Genomic DNA, 16,207 nt, shown 5'->3' on the forward strand with positions numbered 1-16,207 from the left:
GTGTTCAGAACAAAATTTTGTGCACAAATATACATGAGGAAAATCGAGCTGTAATTGGTCGTACGTTGTATGGCGGTACTATATGCAAACGCGACGAAAGTAAGTACAGTGTCCCAGTTTTTGTGATCTGGTTGAACGTATATGAACATCATGTCGGACAAAGTTCGGTGAAAACGCTCTGTCAGACCATGAATTTGCGGGTGATACGCTGATGTGGTCTTGTAGATGGTGTTAGAGGGCTAAAAAACGCAAAGACATGCGGCAGAAATATCTTACCGCGGTCACTAAGAAGCACACGTGGGGCATCATGGCGTAAAATAACGGCGCTCAGGAGAAAATTGGTGACTTCCGAGGAAGCACTATATTATTTTAATATTACCAAGCACTACGGAATAAGTGTGCCTTAAAGACACAGTTCTTATTTACTTGCAGAATAGACCAGCCGAGCGCACTTCTAGACGTGCGCGTCCTTGAATTGGCTGACCCTCGCGGTACGATGCAAGCGTCAGAGAACCAAAAGCTGTGTTGTAGCAGAGTGTGTGTGTTTGCAACCTCCACAAGCCTACATAGAAGGTCCTCAAAGTTTACCGAAACTGTACATCACGTACTTAATTGTCGTCGGAGGAAGTCAACCCATGTTAACATCACTACGCCACACAGGTGCATTTATGGGCACCTGAATAGCAATTTCAAATCACTTAACAAAGAAAACACACTTCGTAGCATAGACGTCTTCAATTTTATTAAGCTGCTTGAGTAGTGGTCAAATTTTTCCCGATGCATGATTCATCAGAAACCTGAATACCTTGCCCACACAGAATGAAGAAAAGGAAGACACAGCAATTTGGTGGTTCCTTGACGTACATTTCTGGAATCCACAACATACAAAACGGAAGGCTCGTGTTTATAGTGTGGTTTGAAGACGCTGCAAAGCAAAAGAATAAAGTTTTGAACGAATTTCTAGCGTGACTCTCCATAACGGTGAGTTTACAATTTTTCACCATCAAATGAAATGTAATTGTTTTTTTTTTGCTGGTTAGATAGGCAGTGATAAAAAATGTGAGCATTAAGCACGGAAGTTTCCGTTTCGCAACTGAGAAATGATTATTAGTCGTCAATGAGCTTGCATATTGTGGAGAGCTTGTCGAGTGCTTGCACAGTTTCGAAAAAGCAAAAATATGAAAGCGCTTCAAAGAACTTCATATGAACTGTATACGTGACACAGAATAGATACTATAAGAAGCCCGTCTCGCAGAAACTCTGGTGTCGACATCGCCGGCGTGTTCTGTGAGTGAACACTCCAGATCGATGGTAACACCAAAAATTCGTGCTCGCATATGGATTAAACTAAGGCAAGCTGCGTTGCAGTGAATACTCTAGCCCAGATCCCCCACAGTAGTAATGTTTTTACGGAAAAATACTTTTAAATTGTGTCATATTCGGCGAGAAGTCACGTAATTACGCATAACTGTGCAGAGAAGTGTAGAGTCGTACCAGGTGTTGCACACATTAATTTGGTAATGAGTGGGTGTTTGAAAACGTTCGACCGTTTACAAACGCTTCAGGCATAGTTCACGATCAGCTGCAGCATAACCTGCTACATCAACAGGCTGTACAAATACGCAAGTGGTGCACATATTGCCTTAGAGACACCAAGTGGCCATTTGAATACTTCGAAAATGGGGCATTATTATTGTTACGTTTTATCTTTTTTCAACCTTGCTCAGCAAGTCGCACTACATTGTCTGTATCCGTTGATTACGTAGCAGCTTTGTAACGTCTTTGTCATTTTTATTAGTATTTTATAGTTTGTTTTCTTTTTTCCCCTTGCTTTTACCGGTTGGACTACACTCATGTTATGTGCTTTATCTTTTATGCGTTTTATCTTTTATTTGTAAACAACGTGCTCGCCACGTGCTCGCGCATGGAAGCAATATCTTTTTACTCGTAGATTAGGTGCCCTTCATATTGTGTGACTTGCATATATATATATATATATATATATATATATATGCCCGTATATCGCCTTTCATGCCGGTTTTCATATTTGTATTGTATTGATATGCACATGTATATAAACAGCACTCGTGCCATAAACTGTATTCTGATGAAGGCCGGACCCACGGCCGAAACGTCAATAAAATCACTTCGTACGTGCGTCTTCTTCCCTATACGGATAATCTTTCCCGGACCCAGCATCACTTTTGTTTTTGGTATACTAAAACAATGGCTCCGGAGCAGACCACGTCGAAGCATATTTACTGGAGGTACCCAAAGAATGTACCATCTACGACTGTCGTAGGAGACTCTCAGACGAAGCACATTCATCAGTACTTCGATCCAGCGCTGGCTGATACTCAAGCATTTGTGTCCCAGTGCGGTGCCTTAATCACTGACGTGCCAGCTCTATTAGATTTCGTGCCTCGGAACACCACTAGAATCGTCCTACACGTAGGTACCAACGACCTACTTCGAGCCTCAGCAGAGAAAGCTTTCGACAGCTACTGTAAAGTTATCAACCATATTGCCAACGAACGACCCGAAGTCACCTTATCTATCTATGCCACCCTCATCCTACCAAGGACCAGAAACTGCCGGCGATGGCACCCCAGTGAAACTTTCGTGCGTTGCTTCAACCGTGAATCGTGTTATTTTAACGCTCTGCTAAAGAATTTGTGTCGCCGCTCTCGATTGGTATCTTTCCTAGATCACGGCTTCGAATGGTTGCCTTCACACCGCGTACTGGCCGCTGATGGCTTGCATCATAACTTTGAAAGGGTTTCGCTCATGGCGAGCCATATTCGGCACATTTGTTACAAGCCATCCAGCGCAATGTCCCACTCCTGGTTGGACAGTGTGCCCACCGATCCACCTCAGCATCACGCAAGGAGGCCTACTGTTGTGCGCGAGTCGTCTGACACAGCACTGGTGACTGGCCAAACAAGAAGTTGAGCTTCCCCTCAGAAGCCACTATCGCCTCACGAGCGAGTGACGCAGGACTATCGCAACAAGGTTGCTTCGACAAGTTGCCCGACAGACTCCGCTACGAGAGGTTCGTCAATTGGACCTTCGCATTCAGCAAAGGACCCTCCAAATCCCTCAGCCAGTGGTCACCGCTACAAGCTTCGCAGCCATACCCAAACCGTGTGACAGGGACCTGCTGATTGACTACAGACTTTGTCACCCGGTAAAAACACTTCTTGCCTCTGTTCAAAAGAATTTTTAAGGTTACGAAAAGTTGTATAAAAACGTGTTCGCAACGACCTACATGTAGATACTTTGAACACTTACTTAACCGCGTCTGTTGCACATAAGGGTCTACGTATCATTGTGAAACCAGCCCTATCTAACATGTCTCAGCAAAATATAGATAGGTGGGACGACATATTAAGAAATGCTTCACTACAGCTCACCCGAGTTACCCTTGATCATTATCGTTCTTCAAGCAAAAAAAAAAATCTTGCACCAACAAAATCAAATGTCAGCAAATTTAGGCCTCTCATCTAATGAATCCGCCGCACTAGAGGCATTCGCATCTAAAAAGCATCGTGAAATTTACGCACTGAAAGTACGCACGGTGTTTGGTGCCCTAGCCAGAACAATGCATGCAATTACGTCCCTTTGCAAACGAATCCGGTACAAGCTTACCCCGATACTTCTTTGTCACCTTCCATTGACAAACATATCGTCAAGGAGCAGAATAATGTAGTAAATATTTCGGACATTGTACTAACTGCTGAGGAGCGCAGTGTTCTGTGCCGCGGTCTTAATTTCTGTCCTGCCACAGGCGGACACAGTGAATTTCAATTACTCAAAGACTTGGATAATTTTGCCCGCAACTTACACTTGCGCGAGTATTTTTGTGACCGGCAAAATACAAATGGTTCTACAAGCGCATTACCTTTTGTAAAACGTTGGGTACCTCCCTCACAACGAGACAGATGCTTAGATATGTATATCAAAGCTGTACAACGAGACGTACTACAGTCGTATCAAAAGCTAACGCCGTTTCGCCGTAACCTAATCACCAGTGAAATGAAAGCATTAAATGCCTTGTCCTGTCGCAACGACATCGTCATCAAGCCTGCGGACAAAGGTGGGGCTGTTGTCGTAATGAACGAGTCTCATTACGAAGCAGAGGCCCAAAGACAGCTCGCAGACACGAGTTTTTACAAGCGTCTGGATCACGACCCCACTGAACAATTTAAATCTCTTGTCCAGAGCACTTTGCTAGAGCTTCTGGAAAACAAAAAGGTGCCTGACATTGCGATTCATTCTCTTATTCCCCTAAGTCCTGTTCCTGGTCGTTTTTACCTTTTGTCTAAAATACACAAGATGAACAACCCCGGCCGTCCCATTATTTCAGGTATAGGTACTGTCACAGAAAAATTGTCCAGCTATGTCAATTCTCTGATCAGTAGTATCCCAGCATCACTTCCGTCTTACGTAAGGGACACTACCGACTTTGTTTCTGGTATATTTGATCTGATTGTCCCTCAAGGTTCCTTTTTGGTCACGCTAGACGTAGCGTCTTTATACAGCAACATTCCGCATGTAGACGGAATAGCGGCAGTCGCCTGGTCCTATGAAGCAGCATCACCGGGTAAATTTATCGACAGCAAAACATTAGCAGTATTGCTCAGGCTCATTTGAGAGCTAAATAACTTTCAATTTGAAGGGCAACACTATGTCCAAGTTAGCGGCACGTCAATAGGTACGCGTATTGGACCCAACTACGCCAATATATTCATGGGACAGCTTGAAAGTGAATTTTTGCAAACCCGCATGCTGAAACCTTTTTATGAAACCTTACGTTGATGACATTTTCCTTGTTTGTCCGCATGGTGAACAGAAGTTGCTTTCCTTCATATCTGACTTTAATGATGCCCATCCATCAATATCATTTTCTCATACCTATTCCACATCAATGCTTAGTTTTCTTGATGTAAGCATTTCGATTGTAAATGACAAGCTATACACTGCTCTATACAGGAAGCCTACAGACCGGCAACAGTATTTGCACGTTGACAGCAGCCACGTGAAACATTGCAAAACTAGCATCCCTTACAGTCAGGCCTTACGCTTTAAAAGAATCTGCTCAGAGCAATCAGAAATTCAAAAAAATTGCAGAACACTAAAGGATGCTCTAGTCAAACAAAAATATCCGGCGCAATTAATTGATGACGCAATAAAACGTGCCGACATGCATAATCGTAGAACGCTGTTGTGCGCTGCTAAAACCTCGACTCCCTCACCGCAGACAAACTTAGTCCTTACCCATTCTGCGTCAGTTCCGCGTGTTTCGAATGTGCTGAGAAAGCACCACAATATTCTAATGCAAAGTGAACGCTTAAGAACCATTTTCACCGAACCACCTAAATCAGTGTATCGCAAAGCTAAAACTATTCGAGACATACTCTCGTCGTCATCATCGCCGAAAGCAGACAGTCCTGACACGATCGGGTGCCATCCTTGCCAAAAACCGCAATGCAAAGTATGCCCGTACATGCGCACATGCCAACAGGTCACCAGTACTGGTTCCAACTTTTCGTTAAAAATCAAAGGCAATCTTGACTGCGATTCTAAGAACGTGATATACATGATAGAATGTGCGCTATGTGAAATACAGTACATTGGTCAAACAGAAGGGCCTTTTAGACTGCGTTTTAACAACCATAAATATCATGCTAACACCTTGCTGCACTTGCTCATTTCAAGACACGTGCACCTCCCTGGCCACTCTTTCGAAAATTTACAGGTCACATTACCATAATCTGGTTTCCGCATGTAAGTGAAGGACTTGAAGACGCCGAGGAACGTCAAACCAGAACTGAAGAAGACGAACGGCAGGTGGCACGAAGGCGACAACAAGAAATGAAGAAGAGAAGGAGGCACGTGCGATTACGAGGCAACTGTGCGCCAATCAGCTGATGACCAGTGGTGGCCCATAGAGGTGGCGTGCCACGATTGGGCGACGTGCGACCATTACGTGGCAGTAGGCTGTGTGGCTGGGGACGAGCCGGAGCAGCGGCAGACGGGAGACAGCGGGCCGAAGCGTCGGACGCAGGCGATCCAGGTTCCAGCCAGGGAACGCGGCCGTCCACGCTGCTGCCGTCCAACCACCAGCTGGGGCGGCATTGCCGGCACGAGTACTGCGTCTCGGGGCGCGGCCTGGCCTGCTGTTCTCTTCCTTGCCGAGGGCATCGCGGATCTCGGCGAGGTGTCTCCACGGTCAGCCGTTCGACACAGCGATCAACGCGGCCTGGCTAATGGTCACGGTTGCGTCGAGCATCGCGTCTCGGGGCACGCTCTTCGCTGGACGGGCTGGCCATTTCCCGCATGGAGCATCGCGTCTCCGATGCGGGTTGACTGCTCAGTAGTCGCACCCATGCCATCAAGCGCCGGTGTCACCAGAGTGTCGCACATCGGCAAGGGCCGGGCGAAACGAGGACGTGTGCACGGAGGACCACGGAGCCGGGCGAGGTCCAGGGTGGCCGAGAATCCAGGTGCCAGTGGAGTTGCTGGCTGAATCGAGGATCGCCAGCGGTGCCGAGCCGTACCGAGAAACGTGCGAAAAAGAGCTCGAGGGTGGAGGCCAGGAAGGCAAAGGAACCGGTGCGCCGCTCGAGAGAACGAGTTCCTGGCAGCGTTCCTGAGCCGGACGTGGGACCCATACGTGTCGGCCAGGTCGAGCTCCGGTGTGTCGGTTCGAAGTCGAGTCCGTCGGCCTGTACAAGGTCCAAGGACGGGGCCTGCTGAACGGCTCCTGCCTGGGTGCAGTGGCCGCGAGCAGGTTCGTGGGTGAGGCCTACCGGGTGTGGTCCTCGTGAGCCGTGGCCTGATCCTGGACCTCGGGAGTTGCGACCCAGGCTGCTGGGTTGGTCGCGACGTCCGATTTAACGGCCCTGCACACGGTAGGGCATCCGTGTGCGGTCAGCTGTTCCAGCCGTGCCACCTTTGCCCTCGCGCACGTCGACGACCGCATCATGTCGGGACGACGGGGACCCAAACTGCGACGTTCCCATTCCTGGACCAGGAAGTGCACAAAACCGAGAAGAACAAGGTGTGCCTGTACAAGTATGTGTTTCCGCCGCACCTGCAGCACCCGACGCTGACCTTCATCGGGCTGCTGCAGCTGCTTGGGGGCGTGTTCTCCGCGCAGGAGGCGCAGAGCCATTGGTTCGCGCAGCTCATCAACAAGAAAGTGTCACTTCCTTCTCTAGGGTGCAATATAAAGCTTCTTTTGGTCGCATCACATGTTGATGTCAATCCTTTCTCGTCCGCTATTAACAAACATAGTGACGAACATCCCTTAATCATCACACTGCACAAATTATGATAGAGAAGCCCGTGAATCATCCCTCATCTATAAGTTCGACGCCGTCGCATCTGGTCTGAATGAAAACGTAGGAAAACTTAGTTGCCTCTCTGTGTAACCTTGCTCAGCAAGTCGCACTACATTGTCTGTATCCGTTGATTACGTAGCGGCTTTGTAACGTCTTTGTCATTTTTATTAGTATTTTATAGTTTTTTTTCTTTTTTCTTTTGCTTTTACCGGTCGGACTACTCTTCATGTTATGTGCTTTATATTTTATGCGTTTTATTTTTTTTTATTTGTAAACAACGTGTTCGCCACGTGCTCGCGCATGGAAGCAATATCTTTTTACTCCTAGATTAAATGCCCTTCATATTGTGTGACTTGCATATATATATATATATATATATATATATATATATATATATATATATATATATATATATATATATATATATATATATATATAAGGGAAAGAAATACATACCTAAGGGCTCGTTTTTCCGTGTTTTAACACAATATTAATGAGATATAGCAGACAGTAATGCCAAGGAATGTACAGGGGAAGTTATTAGAACCAATGGAATGTAAATAAGAAGAAAGAAAAGTGGATGAAAAAATGACAAGCCGTGAGCAGGAATCGAACCTACGACCTTCGAATAACGCGTTCGATGCTCTAACCACTGAGCTGTGGTAGCTCAGTGGTTATATATATATATATATATATATATATATATATATATATATATATATATATAATGATATCTAACAGACAGTAATGCCAAGAAAGGTATAGGGGAAGTTATTACTAATTGTAATGTAAATGAGAAGAAACAAAAGCGGGTGAAAAGATAACTTGCCGTCCAGCTTAACAGGAATCCCAATCCACTGCAGCTGTTCAATTGTTGGCTTTAGGTTACTTATTAAGTTACAAATGAATCGAAATTCACACGGACTCACTGCCACGACCACCGTAGTGTTGTCGGTCGCAGCCATCTTTTCTGGTTTGGTCTCGGCTGTTCGAGATCTCGCGAGAGCTAGTGGGGCTCTTCGATTTTCAGGCCTCTGGCAGTCAGAGCTAGCTAGTGGGTCAGTCAGCTAGTTCCGGTCTGGACAGAAAATAGCGTAGTGGTCACGTGTGTGGGTAACTCTAGAAAACCCGAAGCTGCCCGAAGATTGCAAAATTGAACGCTGGGACAGCCAACGTAAACGTAAACAAACTCTACCGTCGTGGAAGCAAACGAGACAATGCGCCGCTGACGGCATAACAAGCTCACGTCTCTTTAGTACATGTAACAGTCACTTGCACAACGCGACGCGAAATCACGTGAAAGTGATCGTGTCCCCAAAAGAGCTTGACGATAATATACCTGCTCAGCTGTTGCGTATTATACGTTGCAAATACACGTTGACCAACTTATGTTTTTTGTCTAAAGTTTAGACATGCGCAGGTATTGGTACCTCGAGTGCGCGTCGTATATATACAATGAACATTTGCATGAACCGTTTTCGAGATATTTTAGAACTTGCCTTGGCCTGTTTTCTAGTCCTGAGTGGCACCTAAGAAATGTCATGTATATCAGCTTTGATTTGACCTACTAAGTCATAGTACATACTGCGCGGCATTTTTACGAATAGTTGAAGAAAGACAAAGCCAACGGTGAAATGGGCAACAAAAGGATGTATACATTTCTGAATCCATTCTTAGTTTTTTAAATGCGAAGCATTTTTTAGCGAAATTCGGCGACTTTGAGCGTATCTATCTATCTATCTATCTATCTATCTATCTATCTATCTATCTATCTATCTATCTATCTATCTATCTATCTATCTATCTATCTATCTATCTATCTATCTATCTATCTACCTATCTATCTGTCTGTCTGTCTATCTATATATCTATCTATCTATCTATCTATCTATCTATCTATCTATCTATCTATCTATCTGTCTGTCTGTCTGTCTGTCTGTCTGTCTGTCTGTCTGTCTGTCTGTCTGTCTGTCTGTCTGTCTGTCTGTCTGTCTGTCTGTCTGTCTGTCTGGACGCCTTTGACTTTTAGCTTTCCTGGCCGTTTGGATAATGATATCAATACCAAACTTGGTATGGCATAACATGACTGCATGACGAGCGTTTTTGACTCGTCATAACATGAAAATCATGGCATGTATGTCATGAATTGTGATTTACATTTCATAGTCTCGCTGCTCTTGCGGTGGTCTCGTTCACATGACATGTTGCAAAACTGACATGGGATGACATGAGAGCATGGCGAACAAGCCACAGGCCCTAATGTGGAAATCTTGACATGCATGTCATGTAAGTCATGTGACATCATGACTACAAGCCACACTCATGATGCTCTCACAGCCGTTTCGCTAGCTTCACATGCACCAAATTTTGTATTACGGGACGTGAGTGGACGATGAACGGATGTGACTGGTGCAAGCATGATAATCATGTGATGCATATGTCATGTAACAACATGACTACATGCTACGCTCATGATGCAGTCGCGACCGTCTCGCTAGCTTCACATGTACCAAATTCAGTATTACGTGACTCGAACAGACGACATAGGTAAATGGTACATCCAAACGTGATAATCGCGACATTCGTGTCATTCAGCAACATGACTACATGCCACACTGATGACGTGCTCGTGGCCGTTTCGTGGCTTCACATATGCAAAATTCTGTATTACGTGACGCCAATGGTTGACGAAGGTATGTGACTGGTGCAAACATAATAATCATGAGATGCATGTCATGTGAAAACATGATTACATGCCACAGTCAAGGCGCCAATACATTTCGACGTGACGCGGTGCGCGTGCTCGCCGGCGTTCATTTCGTCACATCACGCCGGCGTTGCCACGCCAGGCGCTGGTCCTGCCATATACTCGCAGGTGCACGCCGCGTTGCGTTGCTTTGACGCATGCGCGTTTCAGCGCGTCCAGCGGCCTTCCGTCACGAAACGAGGGAGACGCAGTCTTGTCTGGGTAACGAATCGGCATGAAATTCAGCATGTCGCAATTCGCACTGGTTGCCATCGGGCCGTGCCGACGGACGCTGGTCGCGTCTGGCGTCAGAGTATAGAGTGCTAGAGAGTGAAAGAAATAACTTTATTGGGTTGAAAAAGTAGGAGTTTAGGAGCCAGATGGGTGGGGCCCCATGTCCATGGCTCCACTGGCTTGCGCCGCCTGCCGTACATGGTCCAGGAGAGCTAGTTGCACCTCCGGGTCCGAGCTAGCGAGTAGTGCCTCCCATTGTTCCAAAGAGTTTACCATTCTATACATACGCTGTAAGCGATCAAGCTCATTTGGCCGTTAAGCAAAACTCCACGAGATATGGTAAAGGGTCGGTGGCGAGTCGCGAGACCACGGACAGTCGCGCCCATACAAAGCTGAATCAATTTTGTGCAGTCGTAATAAATTTGATTAAACTCCCGTTTGAATTTTACGGAGGTCTATGGCGTTTTCCCCTTTGAGAGATTTCTGGGTGGCGCCATATTTCTGCCGCGTGCATCGCAGGTTAGCAAGAAGCTCTCGCGGAGCCTTCCGAGCTGGGTCGTTTTCCTCCTCCTCGCGAAAGCCGTCGTTGCTGGATGGTGGTAACAGCGAGAAAGGCTGCTGCTCCGCTCAGTTCGTGAGCGCTCGAGCTAGAGCTTCGGTCCTCTCATTACGCTCTAGGCCTGCATGTCCAGGGCACCAGACCAACCTATAAGTGTTGCTCGATTCGCCGCCTAAAAATTTGCAAATGTTTAATGGGAGGCGGCCTTTCGTGAATAGCCGGCACACCTCTCTCGAATCTGAGAGTATGGTGATGTACGTCTGGCCGTCGCTGCGCTCTCGACTTTTAATGGCCAATGCGATGGCGAAACACTCGGCCTTGGTGATCGATGTAGTGTACAGTGATGCGCTGGACGCTATGCTTCTCGTGTCACTGCTTACCATTGTGACGACGCAGCGCTTCCAGTTATACCTGGAAGTGTCATCGTATAGCACGTTCTCATTGCCTCTGACTAATTTTGTAATTCATTTTACACGATCCTCTCGCCTTTCGTGATTCCGCTCCTTGGTCATGTTCCTGGGGATAGGGGCGATCGAAATATGTCGTCGGACTCGGTCTGGTACGTCTACCAGCTCCTCGTCCAAGTTTTGGGGTTGCGGTGGTATACCCGCCCTCATCAGTATCTCTCTTCCCGACTTCGTCTTGCTGAGGCGGTTGCGCTGAGAGATCAATGTTGCTGCTTTCAGTTCAGCGTACGTGTTATACAGGCCGATCTCGAGAAGCCTCTGTGTCGAAGTGCTTATCGGTAAGCTTCATGCTGGCTTGTAAGCCCCTCTGATGATATAATCTACTTGCTCTTCCTCGCTCTTGTTCAACGTGTGGAAAGGCAAGCTGTACGCCAATTTGCTCATTACGAGCGCCTGCACTAAACGGACAGTATCACTTTCTTTCATGCCTTTTTTGTGGAAGGTGATCCTCTGAATCATCCTAGCCACTTGTTTAGTTGCCGATTTAAGAAGACCGATAGTGTGATTTGCCCTACCGTTGCTTTGAACCCAGAAACCCAGGACCCGGGCGACGGTGACTTCTTTAATTTTCTGCTTTTCGATTTCAATTTCTATTCTTCTGTTACTTTTGTAGCGTTTGCTGTGTATTCTGATCACCTCCGATTTTTCGGGTGCGCAGCTGAGACCACTGGTTCTGGCAAAGTTTTCGACAGCCAGTGCCGCCTCTTGCAGAGTCTGCTCTTTGCTGGCCAGGGACCCCCGTGTGGCCCACAGAGTAATGTCGTCCGCGTAGAGGGTATAACCTAGCTGTGGTACACAATCCAAGACCCAAGCGAGTCGACGCATGGTGATATTAAACAACAGAGGAGATATTATGGCTCCTTGAGGCGTTCCCTTGTTTGGCATTCGAAATGGCTCAGGCCTAACGCTTGAGATACCAATTGTCGCCTCCCGATCGGTGAGAAAATCTTTTATATAGTTATATAACTTTTCCCCGCAACCAATTATATTTAGTTCTGAGAGTATAGCTTCATGAGAGATATTGTCAAAAACTCCCTTTAAGTCTAGAGCAAGCAGCAAATGCTCTCCACCATTGGGAACGCCCTTGAGGACCTCTTCTTGTATCAGGAGGAAAGCGTCCTGTGTTGAGAGACCACTCCGGAAGCCCAGCATGGTGGTCGGAAACAGCCCCCTGTCCTCTATGAAATTCTGAAGTCTGGTGTGAACGACCCATTCGAAAAGCTTCCCCATACATGAAGTAAGTGATATAGGTCTGAGCACCTGCAGGAAGGGCTTTTTTCCGGGTTTCGGAATGGTTATAGTTTTCGCGGTTTTTCATTTTGCAGGGACCTTCCCTTTGAGCCAATAGTGTTCGTTGAATTGCTTTGTCATGCCTTCGATGGCTTTGTCGCTAAGGTTTCTTTTCATAGCATTCGTAATTTGGTCTTCACCGGGGGCTGTGTTCCTCTTGGCTGCCTGAGCTGCCGCAAAGACCTCCTCCTTTGTTATCGGCTCGTCTAGTTTCTCATTTCTAGCTCCACTGTAACTCATGTGCTTACCGAATTACTTGGTGGACTATCGCCAATATATCTCTCCTTGAGGGCTTTCACGAGGTCGTCGTCCGTGCCCGGAAATGTTTCTGCGATTTTCTGCAGTGTTCTGCTTGTCGTGGATTTGGACTTGTCTGGATCAAGATTATTTCTTAGGATGGATCAAGTTTTCGCGGTCCTCAGTGTGTTCTGAAGCGAACTGCAGAACTTGACCCATCCCTCGGTAGCCAATTTGCTTGCATAGTCGTTTGCTTCCTCTGCAAGAGCAGCGATCCTATGCAGTAGTGTCCTATTCAGGCGTTGACGTTTCCAACGCTTTAGTAGGCTGCGCCTGCTCTACCATAGGTGTAGCAGACGGCTGTCTACCGCTGGCGTCTCTACGGTTCTGGCTATTTTCTTCGTAGTGATGGCGTGTATCGACTTTATGTACTCCTACCATGCCTCTATTGAGTTCGGTACACAGTCGGGTGGAGGATCTCGTTTCCTAAACTCAGTCCAACCTGTGATCGCCGCGTCGCCTATCAATCTACGCATTTTGGGTGTCGATATGGAGACGCTTATAATGTAATGGTCGCTTCCTAGATTTTCCTCCAGGTTTGTCTAGGATGCGTCTTTGAGGGTGAAGGTGAAAGTGAGGTCCGGGAACGTGTCTCTACAAACGCTGTTGCCCACTCGCATGGGCGCGATTGGGAGAGTGATTAAACTCATGCCCAGCCTAGACGCAGCATGTTCGAGACGCGTTCCCTTCGGCGAGCCTTTGGGTAACCCCATGTGGTGCTGGGAGCATTAAAATCACCCAAAACCAATAGGTGGCCTTTGTTGCCTGCAATTTTAACCGTCTCAGCAAGGAGCTCATTGAAGTCTTCGCCTTTGTATTTTGGAGGACTGTATAGGTTCACTATTAAAGTCTTCGCTTTGCCGCTCTTTTGGGGGAATAAACTGAAAATTTGGTGATTGATCTGTAGCGTTCCTATGTACTCATCTGTTGCCGCAATCATCTTGCTCACCAGCGTCGCTACGCGGGGATAATTTGGGTTTTGAAAAACATAATAACCCTGAAGCTTCACTATTTTGGCACCAATTTCTTGCAAGCATATAACGTCGGGTTTAATTGGTGCCACATTGATATAACTCTGGAGTGCTGCGGCGCGTTTGTGAAAAGTGCGGCAATTCCACTGCCAGATCTCTAATTGTTCCACACTTCTCAGGTTATGCATGGGTGCTTCCGCGTCGTCACGATTCCCCTTAGATTGTTTCCTATTTCTAGCGGAGGTCGAGCGAGAGCACTTGTTTATCGCCCTTTGCAAGCTGCTCACAGCGTCATTCACGTACTGCCTTTGAGTTTTTTAATTCCTCGCCGACGAAAGATTTTATCTCATTCATGAAATCGACTAGTAGTTTATTAACGTTAGCTATACCTTCCCTGTTTTTGTCTAACTGCGCCTGTATTTGCTGCGTTATTTGGTCGTTGTTTTTTACGGTCGTGCTTGGGGTAGGGGTGCTTGTACCTGCGTACACCATCCCTTCCTCAACTTCAGCTGACGCCACGCTGCCCCCGGAAGGGTGGGTTTTATTGACTGTTGATATGTCGTTTTCTGACTACATCCTCCGGTTATTCCTGTCGGATTTTGTGGTCGTAGTTTAGCCTCTAGCCGTCTCTCTAATGAAGATATTGCTGCCTGTAAGTTATTTCGCTCTTCGGCCATTTGTTTTTTTAGCTGTTTGACCTGTTGAGGCAATCTCTTATTTTCTTCCAATATTTTCTTGTATTGTGGATTTTTGGTTATAGGAGCATCGGAAGACACTGCCCCCGCAAAGCTCACCTGAATTATGTTTGTCTGGTCGGCGGCTAGGGCGACTTGTGATTCCTCGCAGGAACCCATCTCGGCCGGAGGTCCGCGATGCTTTCGTTGGTTCTTTAAGCTGGATTTCCCAGGGGCCGGAGGTGCCGTGTTAGTGTGATGTTGTCTGTCCCTCTTTGAACGAGATCTCGATCGCGACCTTGACTGAGATCTCGATAGGGATCGTGAACTTGACCTTGACTGGTGCTGTTCCTGCCGCTCCGGGCTGAACCATCAAGGCATGTCCAGCCCTAGTGGAGGGAATTCTTCGAACGACTTGGCATCGCCGGTACATTCAGGTTCGCCGACCCAGTCTTTTGGCTGATCTGCCCTCAATTTCTTGGGATGAGCGACGTTCTCAAGTTTTTTTTTCTTGCACAGACTATCTCCTGTGGGGTGTTAACCGTCACAGATGACACACTTGGGGATGCAGTCGTGTCCTTGCATTGGTTCTCTTGCCCCTCACTTGAGGCATGTGCTGACATTTGGAGTTGGACAGACGTCCGTACGGTGTCCGGTTTGGAGGCATATCTTGCACACCTGTACTGTTGGCTTGTATGGGTAGCATATTAACTCGGCACCCATTATGTATATGCTCCTCGGTAGCACATTGCCCGTGAATGTGATAATCGCCGTTTTAGACGAGACCAACATCCTTGCTCTCTCAATATTCACCCCTTGAGTCCGAACACATAGGTTCTCCACTAGTTCATCTTGCGAAGTCCCGGCCGGTATTCTATGTACAATGCCCCGCAAGACGCCTTCGGGGTCGGCCACGTATGCATTAAAAACGTGGATTTGTCCCTTGATCTTCAGTTGACTGATACCTCGCAGCCCACTCGCTACCTCCATGCTTGGCGTAGATAAGATTACAATGTTCGATCCTGGGTGAACCCGCAACAGAAAGTCATTGCCATTGAAACTTCGTTGGCAGGCATCTATCACAGCCCTGGAGAGTTCCAGTCCCAATATATTTTTAACCCAGAGACCCTTATGCGGCCTCAGAATAATCTTGATGTCCTCTTTCGGTAGGGGAGGTGGGCCGCGTCGCTTTCTCCGTCTGAAACCCTGCGTGGCTTCACGTTTCTGTTTTAAGTGTGAATACACTTTATAAGCGACCCCAAACCATCCACCGCCGTCGGCGGCGTCCGCAGTCTTCTCTCTATCTTCAAAACAAAGAGGACTTGGCGGGCCGCAGCGCGACGCTGTACCGAATAAGCCACGGACGCGACGCTGATATCGGTGTCAGTAACGCGCCTTATATCTTTAACGCCGCTGCGCGCGTCCCCCTCCCCCTTCGCTCGCTCCTCCGCTCTCCTCGCTCGCTGCAGCTGCGCGCGCACCCCTCTCTCGCGCGCGCCCGCCTTCTCTCTGTCTCCCGTCGAGAGCGGGTCGTGCGATGGATGTCCCGGAGGCAATGCTGCCATCAACAACGAATGCAGTACAACGAAATGCAAGCACTGCACCCGTCGTTGGAGGTGACGG

General features: G+C 47.3%; 1 long non-coding RNA gene across 1 annotated transcript in view; it reads right to left on the reverse strand.

Moving 5' to 3' along the window:
• Positions 1 to 720: 720 nt before the first annotated feature.
• LOC142814305 (uncharacterized) overlaps positions 721 to 16,207 on the reverse strand; it is a 43,620-nt gene continuing 28,133 nt past the window's right edge. Inside the window, exon 5 of the long non-coding RNA XR_012894914.1 lies at positions 721 to 925. This is a non-coding gene — a long non-coding RNA (uncharacterized LOC142814305). The remainder of the gene's footprint in view (positions 926 to 16,207) is intronic.

This window comes from Rhipicephalus microplus, chromosome 4 (assembly GCF_043290135.1).
Source record: "Rhipicephalus microplus isolate Deutch F79 chromosome 4, USDA_Rmic, whole genome shotgun sequence".
NCBI classification, from domain to species: Eukaryota; Metazoa; Arthropoda; class Arachnida; order Ixodida; family Ixodidae; genus Rhipicephalus; species Rhipicephalus microplus.